The following is a 13,594-nucleotide window of genomic DNA, read 5'->3' on the forward strand; positions in this document are numbered from 1 at the left end:
ATGTACTTGTAGCGCGGCGAAAGAATCGCGGAGTGAGCCGCCCCTGGTGTTACATAAACTGTTTACCATGGTTCGCAAATTTCGAAATAAAGTATTCTATTCTATTCTCGAAAAAAACGTACCTCAGAACCATCAACAGAAATGTACGGTTGTAGATCTAGATGGCGCTACACATTTAGTTGACTCTCGGCTAGATCAGCTAGATAGCACATTTAGCGCATGTACTTAAGTATACTCTGTCAAACAAGTCAGTAAATAAGAACAAAGAAAACTATATGCATCCTTTTCTTTAGGGTGCTAGAGAAAAGGATACTTATAGTTTTCTTGGTCCTTATTTACTGACAGACTTGTTTGACAGATTATATTTGTCAATTTTAATATATCAAGCTAAGAATATGGGTCTAATTGACAAAACCGTGGTTCAAAAGGTTAAATAAAGATGGCAGTCTCACTGTGACTACACATTAATAGTTATTTGTTATACAAGGGGGCAAAGTTGTATTTTAACGCCGAGTGTGGAATTGAAAAACGAGCAAGTGAAAGGATTCTATAGTTGAACCACGAGCGAAGCGAGTGGTTCGAGAATAGAATCCTGAACTTGCGAGTTTTTTAATTCCACACTCGGCACTGTCAGTAAATAAGAACCAAGAAGTTAAATACCGAGTGTAACACAAAACTTTTCCCCTCACTATAGCCAGGAAACTACAAAGCAAAAAATGCGTTTATCACTGCTACCAGTAGTTCCACAGGTGGTAAATCATCTTTATTACTAGATTCACTTACTTTTAGCAATTTTAAAGCAGTTAATTTGACTTTATTCAAGGTCAAATTACTTTACCCACTAGTGGATAAAATACGTTTTTACCCGCTGGTATTAAAGGACAAAACACGTGTTTCAGAGCTAGTGAGGGGAAAATACTTTTACAGTAACTCTCTATATACTCGATCCACTTTGTGGTAGTGAAACTGGCGCCAATATTAGACGGGGGTCACTAAAGTCCAAAACACTCGACATTTTGCACGTGTGTTGCTCAAATAGGAATCTATTTATAAGCTGCATGGGCCCAAGTTTGCGTCAGCGTCACTACATCCGTTGCAATGTTGCCAACATAGCTGGGGCCTTGTTTAACTCACGTTGACTGTCAAAGTCGCGTCATTTTAAAATCAAGGAGGTTCCACCAAGCCTTGATTCGATCGACTGTAGGTACAGTCAGTATCAAAAGTAGCTGATCAGAAGGAACTACCATTCTGAATAGAATAGGTGCTTTTTTTTTAAATGAACAACAATTATCAAGTGAAACCGCTAAACTTTTTTTAAATGAGACGTGTGTCCAAAGATAGAAAGAATAATTAAACTTTGACAATGTTGACCGCGAACTGCACATATTTATTATTTAGAATTTAGTTATTCAGGCAGGATGTCAGTTCCTTCGCTGCGTTGTTTTTTTTTTAATTAAAAAAAAGTTTGGTGGTCACACTCGTCACATAATTTTGACTGCTCCGATTCGGTAACTTGCGATTATCCGCATTCTTCTGAACGGGAGAATCAACACGAAACGTCAGTTTCGGCATGTCGAATGGATCGCCAGGAAGCTCGGGTAATTAGGTGATTCGTTTCAAATAATTAATAACACGTCATATGTCATTTTAATTGTCGAGCATCTTTGGGGATTGGTGAGTAATGGGAGCCCCGGTGTGGAGCGTGTAAAGGTGTAGCGATATTTTACAGTCTTATTATATCTCTTGCTCAACTAGGCGGTTAGCGCGATGTGACGGAAATGTGATCGTTCGTTCGTTCGATCGAGCGTTCACGCATTAGGCATTGATTTTGTTTTAATTACCTACTTATTTCCTTCCTTAGTTGATTTGGGGAGAGATTTAGGGCCAGTTACAGACAGACGCAGCAGACGTCAATGGAACTTCCCATACAATAAAATTTAACTAACGCTTTAACTATGACATGACAGATGCTTTGATCCAACCGGCCCTTACATCGATTTAACGAAGGAAGATGGTACAGTGAGCTTTAAAATAGCATGGAGAACTTATGAATCAATTCATTGATAAATTCGCCATGCAATTTTGTAGCTGATAATACAACTATACATTGCACGTGGTCATGCTTTTCTGCTCAGACTTTACGTTTTCTCGAACTTCCATGAATCTTGAATGAATAGATTTTTGAATGAACATACATACAATCACGCCTGTATCCCATAAAGGGGTAGGCAGAACACATGAAACTACTAAAGCTTCAGTGCCACTCTTGACAAATAAGGGGTTGAAAGGAAACGAAACTGTGACATTGCAGTGACAGGTTGCCAGCCTCTCGCCTACGCCACAATTAACCCATATCCCATAGCCGCTCTCTACGACACCCGCGGGAAGAAAGGGGGTGGTGAAATTCTTAACCCGTCACCACACAGGCAATATATACAGGCAATATATTTTTGAATGAAAATAGGCATAAATACCTATTAAGGTAACTAAGAGCTTAGGATGAATTTAAAAACAAATCTTTAGAAAAAAAATACTCAACGGAAACTTTTGGCAATATTTCCAATTCCTTACACCCCAATTAGTGAACGAACTAGATACTGTCCTGGCATTATGAATGAACGCGAGTGCAATCTAGAAATACACTAATGAGTTGAGCGAGTGCGAATCGCGACATTATAGTGGGCGCTAATTCAGTTCCATTGACATTCAGGTGAATGAAGCGGAAGCTTTCGGTGACATTTTTAGAATAGGGTACTTGACTGTAGTTAAAATAAAATATTTCATACCATACACGAAATAAAGAATCAGACAATTATAAGAAAAACATGGACAGAAGTCACAGAAGTTATTTTTAAATCTAATTTCTATTTTATAAGTCAGGTAGAAATGTACAGAGTGGGGCCTGTAACAAAGGCGAAGAATTGAACTGTAGGCTATTCTCCTTATACTAATCAACATTTGTTCAGTGACTTTTAAAAATTATGAACTTTAAATTTTTAATTTTTCATACAAAATAAATATTAGCTTCAATGTACGCTATTATTGTTGTCATTGACGTTGTCTGTCACACTTTAGACTTAACAGAATTAGCAATACATTACCTCTTAGAAAAAACTTTCAAGGGTGATAAAAATCAAAATACAAGTTATTTTTAAAAGTCGCCGAACAAATGTTGATCAGTATAAGGAGAATAGCCTAGAGTTAAATTCTTCGCCTTTGTTACAGGCCCCACTCTGTATATAAAGTAACTGAGTTGACCGTGACGTCACTAAATTCGATTTCATATAAATTCCATATTAGCAAGTCGTTCAAATTCGTTTTGACAGTTCTTAAAAAGGAGCTGATTTGACTAGGAGGCAAGTAGCCTGTGGGATACGTTATGGAATTAATATTGAAATCGTGTTGAGTGTCAGTCAACTCAGTTACTTTATATATTTTCTATCTGAACCTGACTTATTAAATAGAAATTGGATTTAAAAATAACTTCTGTCCATGTTTTCCTTATAATTATATGATGCTTTCTTTGTGCATATTTAACATAAAATATTTTATTTTAAGTAGGTAGTCAAGTTCCCTATTGTGATCATAATCATGATCATCATTTCAGCCCTTTATCGTCCATGCTGAGCATAGGCCACTCTTCCAGTACGCCACTTGTCCCGGTCCTGAGTTAGTCTCATTCAGTTGGGATCCGCAATTTTCGGATGTCATCCACCCAACAGCCAACGGATGCCAAGCGCTTCTTACATCCGTAAGCGGCCACCATTCCGTTAACACTTTACACCACCTGCCATCACTTTGCCTCGCAACATGTCCCGCCCAACTCCATTTTAGTTTGGTAATGACCAAACGCACGTCTTGCAATTGTGATATTTTCCATAAAGAGCTAGTAACTTAAATGTGCAGGGCTTAGCTAATAAGAGAGAGAAAAGGGATGAAGACACGTACATAGAAGAGCTTAGGTAAGTTTTGGGTTTAAAAGATGGGCAACCAAGAAACTGGGAACGTTGAAAGTTGGAAGATCTGTATCCGATCCCACTTAATAAATAAATACTTATGAATTTGAAGAAACTAACCGGGACAGATTACGGAAACAGCAGAAATTAAGACCAAATATTCAAAACTATTTACGATTGACCTGGGGCAGCTAACATAAACAAATACGAACGGATACGCAATGCAAATACCTGATATCATCACCTCGTATTAAACAACGGAAGAGGAAGCCATACCGATATAAAATATAAACTTTGGTTTATTTCGGAAGATCCCCTCCAAATTCTTTCTCGGAACGTATCGGATGGCATGTATTTCACTTGTGTCAACAGATGGAGTGCATGTACGGATTTAGAAGATGGTGAGAGAGGTGTGAGACCCGATTTTATTTCAATCTAGCTTTCACCCTAGTCAAATTCGAAAATGGCGGAATTCTCCATACAAACTCCCCCATTTTAGGGATGTGGAGGGTTTAAAAAGAGACAAAAAGTAGCCTATGTTACTCTCCACTCTCCACCCCTTAAACTATCTCCATTCAAAAAATCACAACAACTCGTCGCTCCGTTTTGCTGGAAGAAAGACAAATAAACAGACACACACACTTTCCGAATTATAAAATTAAGTATGGATAGGTACTTACTTTATGTATATTGGCTTCATGATTTTCTTGGGAGGACGAAAGTGGGCATTCTAATTTGAGAGACGTTGGTGGAGTGATAATTTGTCTGGGGATTAACTTCCATCAGCGCGTTTAAAGGGACATATGATAATTCTAGTACTTTGGGCATTTAATCTACTTTCATTTCTAATTTTAGTACCAGTATTTACTGTTGTAGTGACTGTTGTCAAAACGGACCCCAGGATACGTAGCAGCCGAATGGCACAAAGCGCGACAGAGCGAGACTACCTTTCGCGGCGTTTCGTTTTCGTTTCGCATCGCAGAAATGCCATTCGGCTACGGCACCAGGCTCCCATGAGCCGTGAGTGTGTATTAATTGAAGAACGAGGAGAATGAATTACTTACTCATAATGATGATTTGTAATTTTAGTACCAATTGCTGAAAGCAAATACTGCATTGAAGCTGTCAATTAGGGTGACTGTTATATTGTTATGGTTGTTCCAATAGCTGATAATTCTTGCCGTATCAAAACCAAACTATGAAGTTCAGATTCCCTAATACTTATTAACATCATCATCACCAACATCTTGCATTCAAGATTTAAGAGGCGTCTGAGAAGAGATTATAGTGAATGATTAATCTAAGTACCTACCAAATTTATAATTTTAGAAGATTTTCCAGCTGAAAGTTTTCCGTCGAGACTTTGTGTTTCGTAAAAAATAATAACTTTGTTGATTTCATTCTTGTATTGACATTAATGGACTATAACGGGTTGATAACGGGAACATTAGTTTTCTTCAAGACACAGAGATTAAAAAAACGAAACCTTTATTTCGATAAAAATTAGAACATTCTGTTTATATGTCATTTGCGGCCTGGAGAAATATGGGGACATTAAAACACTATGAGACAGACGGCTGAGACCGTGCAACAATAACGTGTTAATGTCATATTTTAAAATTTTACGATGACTGACTGTTGTTACACTTTTATCGTCATCATTCGTGCCATGTGGTACTCTCACCACCACCCACGCCTTTAAGTTTACGTACTGAACTACTGACTACTGACGTCCTCTTGGACAGGGAATACTTGAAGACTCAAGATACCAGTTTTTCTCTCGGTGGCAAAAGGTCAATATTGGAATCTTTCGCCTGCTCAGGTATCAATATTGGCACGTGCGTTTAAGCAACTTTGCCCACGTCACATGGCACATGTGGTAAAATCCATACTATACTTTTTAATGTTATAAATGGAAAAGTGTGTGTCTGTTTGTTTGTCCATCTTTCGCGGCAACACGAAGCGTCGATAGTTGAAGGGATGGCGAGTGACATAGGCCACTTTTTGTATCTTTCTAACCCCCACTTCTCTCAAATGGGGGGGCGGGCGAAGCCGCGGGCAAAATCTAGTATCCTAAAAGTGACACGGAGAGGACTACATCAATCAGAATTATGAAGACTCAGTGTCTGAGTAGGCATTTAACCCACATATTAATGAGATTTAACGCCATAAAACAAAAACTAGAAGCCGGTTACGCTTTGAAGTGGTTCCATGAAGTCAGCGCTGAGGGTAATCATTCGGCTAATTTTAAATCGAAACTCGCATCACTTTCGGTATTGTGTTTACGGATTTATGAAACACCAATGTATAATCTTATTGAGCGTAGCGTACCTATTCGCTATGTGCACGACGGTACTGCACTTTTTTGAAGGCTTTTTCATATAAAATTGTATGGTGTCAAATTAGTTCCAACGGCCGCCGCTAGCACTAATGTTGGACATGCCCATAAGCTTTCGTCTATTTATGGCAATCAGCACCACTCTTGTCACGTTGCCATACTGGCAACTATGTAGATCTCATAACTACCAATAGAAAGAGGATCAGGTGGTTATCCCTCCCCAGGATTCGACCGATCAAACTCTACGCAAAGCTAACAGAAAACCACCCATATCAATTCTTCGTTTAAACCTAAATCTTGTGAAAATTGTATTATTACTGTGGCAAAATGTTCGCGCCTACGCTCATGTTTTCATTTTGATTTTATATCATACCTACTACCCATCTCCCTGAAGCTCGGGTCTCCTAGGATAGCGCTGCCGTCAATGCCGTCATATAGCAGCCGTTTCGATACTACTACTATAACGAATACAAGTCACGCACTGGTGCGAAGTATTGTACCTATGTATGGAGTCGGCCGCTATTATAGGCACTGTGCTTGACAGAGTGGCGCCGTTTGTAACAAATACACGTCATCAGACATGTCCAACATTAATTCTTGCGGCGGCCGTTGGAACCAATTTGACACTATAAAATATAACTTGAAAAAAAATGCCCATAAAATGCTCGACTGTCGTGCACGTAGCGAATATGAAAGCCAAGGTTTAGACTTGCTATATCCACGTACTTCATGGTGTTAAAGGAAGAAGCAATGGCCTAAGGTCCATTAAAGTATTTTAAATTAATAAAAAACCATAAGTACGTGTGAGACGAATGATGTATTGTCCAAGAAGAAGTATTACATATGTAACCATGGAAACCATGAATAAATTAATGTTGCTAGTCTCTTACATAGGTATACAAACTACATTCTGCAACACGGGTGCCTAGTCAAGCCGTCATTAAAACATGTTGAAAATTAGAGGATACGCTGCGCTGCAGCTCTGCAGTCACTTGCAAGCTGTAGGTCCTATTTTTCTCGCTGAATATTAGGTAAATTATGGAAATAACAAGTTTGAATGAGTCTGTATCTCGTATGCTCGCGTTAAATATTCGTTGTATACCGTATCACACCCCCGTATGTTTATGAGCGCCGCCCCACTTTACCGAAATACATTGTGAAACTGAAAAAATTGGCTGCTGAAACACACTCCGCATCCATCGGATGTTGAAAAATGTAACGGTTATCTTATTACGGAATCTTTCTTATACACAGACATATGCTTAGGTAGACCACGATGAGATTAACCTCATGGATAGAGTACTTAATAAGATTAATGGGTTAGTAAGGTGCATTAAAGACTGTATCGTTAAGTATGAGGACAACTTTGAGTAGCCGTATTTATTTGCTATTATATTTTTTTCTTAAAACAAGACATAGGCTTAATAAGGCACATAATAAGGTTCACATTTTGTCCTAGAAACTCGACGTAAAGCAAGTGGTTTAGACAGTATTGACTTAATCCTCCCGAGTAACAATTACGATTCCGGACAAATGCTACTAGAAAATTCACAAAGTGCGTAAAAAACGATACGATTGCGAAAAAAAATTGTACTGTGTGAACCTCAACGACATATGATCCACAAAGCAGGAATATCTGGACATAGTCTAGCCATAGTTATTTTTAAGAAATAAAGTTCAGGATCTGTGTATATTAGACTTTGGCCTATGGCTAATTTTTTTATCTGTTTCTCTCATCCTGCTTGCATCAAAAATTTACGACAATCCGGAACGTTGCTCAAAATAGCGTTTTTTTTAATTATATAAATTCACCGCATTTATTCTGCAAGTACCCAATTGAAAAACGATGAAGAGGACTCTTAAAGAATATATTTTGGCAGCATATTAACCTTTGTTTGTTGAAATCGTGCAAACAGTCATTGAAATATTCTCAAATTAAGCCAGATAGGGGTTGTCCGAAATTTATTTGCTAGACCCTAATGAAAGTACCATAAAGTCTCTAAAATAAAATAAAAATTAGACTTTCTTATATCAAATAGTGCTTACCAATACCTTCAGATCATACTCTCGGAACATAATAATATAAAATTATGCACATGTCAACATTTAGACGAGGTTTGTTTTGTCCTTATACTTATCGATACAGTCCTTAGGGTAATTCCGAAAGTCGCATAAAAATATCCATAATTTCCATCATATTAAGATTCCCCTTTCGAAATTACCCGAGCATTTCTGTCATTCGGAATTACCCTAATGGACCTTACCTACTTGTAGTCATCACTCATCATGCTTCGATGCAGGCGTTACTGCTGAACGAACAACCTTTTTACAAGCTTTTATTCAACTTGCCTTATTATTATAGTAAGTATGTTAGTGTGCGTCAAAACGTAGAAGCTAAATTTGACCTACTACTTCCCGGTTTCCGATTGAGCTGAAATTGTGCACACCTGTAAATCTCGTGACAATATCTCGTTATGGTATCATGGAGCTGATCTGATGATGGAGCAAAAAGGTGGTCATAGGAACTCTCATATGAAACGTCGTCATCGAGTAAGGGGTTTTTAGAAACGCCTCGGAGAGGAGTAGATGATGATGAAAGAATGGTACAGTCGGCAATAAAAGCTTGTGCCAAAAACACGTAGTGTCGTAACATCGAATATCAATATTGAACATTACGACCTATCATGAACACGTAATATTTCCCATACAGCTCACAGTATATAGCTACTTATAGGTTATGACATAACCTATTAGATAAATGAGTAAAGCCTGGGTACCTACAACGTAATTTTAGATACAATTTAAATATCATTCCGAAGAGCAGCCAACCTGTGTTTTCATACAAATTGTGATACTCGCGAAGTCTATCAACATGTCTGTGGCATATGTCCTAGATTTGAAACCCGTCTATTTCAGGCCGCGACGGTTTTTCTGTTTGTTTGGTCTGGTCTGGAACTCTGGGATGTATCTCGAGGGTTTGTATTAGACGAATTAACCTACATTGAAATTGCAAAAAACTTTCGGCAATGTAAACTATTGGGAGTGTGCAAACAAAATTGTGTTATATAGTTTAAAGTATTTTTGTAAGTTAATATTTTTTCCCCTCACTAGCTCGGAAACACGTGTTTTGTCCTTTAATACCAGCGGGTAAAAACGCATTTTATCCACTAGTGGGTAAAGTAATTTGACCTTGAATAAAGTCAAATTAACTGCTTTAAAATTGATAAAAGTAGGTGAATCTAGTAATAAAGATGATTTGCCACCTGTGGAACTACTGGAAGCAGTGATAAACGCATTTTTTGCGTTGTAGTTTCCTCGCTATAGTAAGGCGAAAAGTTTTGTGTTACACTCGGGTGCAAATGTATTTTACTTCTCGTGTGTTAAAAAACTCGCAAGTTCAGGATTCTATTCTCGAACCACTCGCTTAGCTCGTGGTTCAACTATAGAATCCTTTCACTTGCTCGTTTTTCAATTCCACACTCGGCGTTAAAATACAACTTTGCCCCCTTGTATAACAAATAACTATTGTTACACTGATACGTGTTGCTACCTGGGCGTTTCCATGTCGAAATATTTGGTATCTTCCAGTGTAGCCAACTTGATAGAACGATGGGCTGGAGGCTAGTGATCCAGAGTCGCATGCCCGGGACGGTGAATTAAAAGAAATTAGTTACTATTTTCAAAGTCAATGCCACTTTGCCTTATTATAGGATCTTTTGCAGATATCTCCATATCCATACAATATCGACAGAGGGGTCATTATGATCACAGTATAATAAAGAGTACTATCGTACAGTATGGCCACTCCCGCTCCCCGCTGAAAGTATCGCCCACCCTCTCTCAGTTACCTCACAGTTACTGCCTGTCAAAAACGTGAACAGTCGACCTGTCATATTTCACTCATACAAGCATAGTATACGCGTTCACCTACACGAGCTTAGACTGTGTGCTAGGAACGCACCTCTTCCATATCTTTGATCGCCATGTGTCCGAGGTGTGTTATTAACGATGATTTTCCAGTTCGTTCACTTACATGGTTTTTTCCACCTTTGTACATAGAACATGAACGCACGCCCATATCTCCAAAAGGGGCAGAACACATGAGTCTGCTCTGTCTGCGTAGCCGAATATCAATGCACAAACGCTCACGATAATATCTCTTTCGTAGCTATCTATCTCTATCGCTCTTGCGTATTGGCGCGACAGAGCTAGACTACATTTCTGGCGCCGGTGTTTATGGATATTAGCAATTATGGAATTGAAAGAAAACGAAAATGTCATAGGCTGCTAGCCCATCGCCCACGCCACATTTCATTTCAACCTATATCCCTCAGTCGATTTTTACCGTCTCAACAGAGGCTTAAACCTTTTGAACCTCAGTTTTGACAATTTGGCCCATATTGTTAGTTTGATATGTGTCAAATATTAATATTAGCGCCATCTAGCCGAGCGTTCCCCAAAGGTGTAACGCCATCTAGGCCACCGTACCTCTTTCTCTATGGCTTTGAGGTACGTTTTTTTCTTAGACTTTATCTGTATATACGGAGTTACATATGTCTTTGATTCTTACGACACCCACGGGAAGAAAAGGGGTGGCGAAATTTTTAACCCGTCGCCACAACGTTTGATCCCTCAACAAACTATAACCAAAGGGCTATAAAGTAACAAATGGGTTAACACCACACTAACTCAAATAACCAAGTACTAAACAATCCAGGAACAACTTCAAAGACCTGAACTAATAAGAGAGTTATGTTATCGTTAAACAAAACGGGTTAATTGTTATGCATCTTCATAAGGAAGTGTGAAAATGTAAACACAAACCATTGTGTATTTTGTGAATGTTTGACCTTATTTAAAATCGCGTACCTACCTACCTTTTCAACATCAAAAGGTTTATGGTTTTTCTCATTAACAGTTGAAGCAACGATAGCAGCTATTTATCTCATTCGGTGGTAAATCTACAATCTATTCTGGTACCTACGACCTACCTAACCCTAAAATAAGAGGTGTCAGACTAGGACTTAGGATTTATTCGTGCATTACGTAGGTAGGTAAAGCGTCCTCCTCGCTCGCGCGCGTATCGCGGCGCGATGCCGCGAACGCGAGTGTGGATCCGTTCTGCGTATCGATGACGCCTAGATTAGTCAAATTTCACCTTTGACAGCATGGCAATGCGAACCAAAACACCCGTCTGCATGAATGAAACGATCGAGTTCTCCAATGTTACGTTGTTAAGGCGGCATGCACTCAACAAAGAAATATTGCAACGTTGAGGATCACAGGTACTCAAAAACTTATCGAAAAATGGATTTTGAAAACAGAGTGACTGTGCAACTAGAACCTAATTCTCAAATACATAACATGGTCACTGGCAATAACAACATAACAACGCACAAAGAGAAGGCTGCCTTATATAAATACTAGCTCTTGTCCGCGGCTTCGCTCACGTTAGAAAGAAGACAAAAAGTAGCCTATGTCACTCTCCATCTCTTCAACTATCTCCACCTGAAAAATCATATCAATTCGTCGCTCCGTTTTGCCGTCAAAGACGGACAAACAAACAGACACACACACTTTCCCATTTATAATATTAGTATGGATCTGACACGCAGAAATAAGACTGCGTCAGATTGTTATTGCCGGTGACTGTAGTACTTATACTTTATGAAGTTGGGAAAAACTTCATGTAAAACATAACAGGATAACTGATCGTAGCAATACTCATGAATCTGATCAAGATTCACAAGACGAGATTTACATTCAGAATTCTTGTACCCGTTTCTGCATTACAAATCGATCGAGCCAGACAGAGTGCAGTGTGACTGCGCTGCGTATCAATGGAACGAATAAGTATTTTCATTCATTGTTTTTTGCTCTTCGACATTCATTCACTGTTTTATTGTTTTTGTCAATATTTGAGCGCCGCAAGGACGAATTTCATGGTTGTAGATTGTAGAACAGCCTCGTAAGTCCCACCCAGCTTAGATACTTGTACCAGTACAAAATTATCGCGTTTTGAACTCCTATAGAAATGAAAAGGTTTTAAATTCAAAATCGGAAAAAAATCCTGGGTCTTAGTGCGTTTGCACATTATCCGATCTGATATCGGATGTCGAAAGGATTTAAAAGGCAAAAATCAGAGACGGCGGCTTAAATGTATGGGATATCGGTCCTACATCCGATATCGGATCGGATAATGTGACAACGCTCTTACTAGGATAGAGGTATCTACTCGATGCAGTGATCTTTGCTGCCAGGGAGGTGAAAATGCACCCGTGAATTTTGTTATAATACATTCGACGCGAGTAGTATGAATATTATGAATCGAATTAATAAATAAATAAATATTAAATATTATAAGACATTCTCACAGATTGACTGAGCCCCACGGTAAGCTCAAGAAGGCTTGTGTTGTGGGTACTCAGACAACGATATATTTAATATATTAATACTTAAATAATACTTATATATATAGAAAACATCCATGACTCAGGAACAAATATCTGTGCTCATCACACAAATAAATGCCCTTACCGGGATTCGAACCCGGGACCGCGGCGCAGCAGGCAGGGTCACTGCCGACTGCGCTAGACCGGTCGTCAATTATAAGTCTGAATACCTACTACCTAATTAAGTTAAAGCTGAGTGATGGAATTAGTAATATAGGTATGGGACAATATTGCTATGCAGCTCACAACTGCCTAGGGATTGCCGTAGAAGTTGGGTTCTAAACCGCGATGGTGGCCTAGCTTTGAGTCACGAAGGCATTAAATACGTTATCAGACACGTTACATTGTCACGATCGTTTAACGTCTGGTCGTTAACACAAACTAACCTTCATCAAATATAATAATAACATAATGTATATAACTTAATAATAGTCTTTCAAAATAATGTAAAAACCGTGGAGTCACGGGACAGGCTCTGCCTAGTGTGATCCACTAAATGTGTGACTAACAAAGTGACTTATTTTGGAAATAAATTTTACTTTACTTTACTTTATCAAATGATCTAAACGAGACTATTGAATATCAGTCTGCCGGCCGGCAACAGCTTGTCAGTTCTTCGGCGCTGTCAACTGTTACTTATTGTAACTGACAGGCCTTTGCCGTCCGAGGACTGATTGTCATGGGTTCCTTTAGGATTAGAAGTGGGACGAGGATTTTATTTTTGTTTTTGTCTTTTCCACGATATTATTTTTACAATATGTACCTACAGTACTGGACAAAATTCTTCATACACCGACATAAAAAAATAAACTTTCTATCATAATTTCTCTAGCCTTAAACTTAACATC

This window comes from Leguminivora glycinivorella, chromosome 12 (assembly GCF_023078275.1).
Source record: "Leguminivora glycinivorella isolate SPB_JAAS2020 chromosome 12, LegGlyc_1.1, whole genome shotgun sequence".
Taxonomy (NCBI): domain Eukaryota; kingdom Metazoa; phylum Arthropoda; class Insecta; order Lepidoptera; family Tortricidae; genus Leguminivora; species Leguminivora glycinivorella.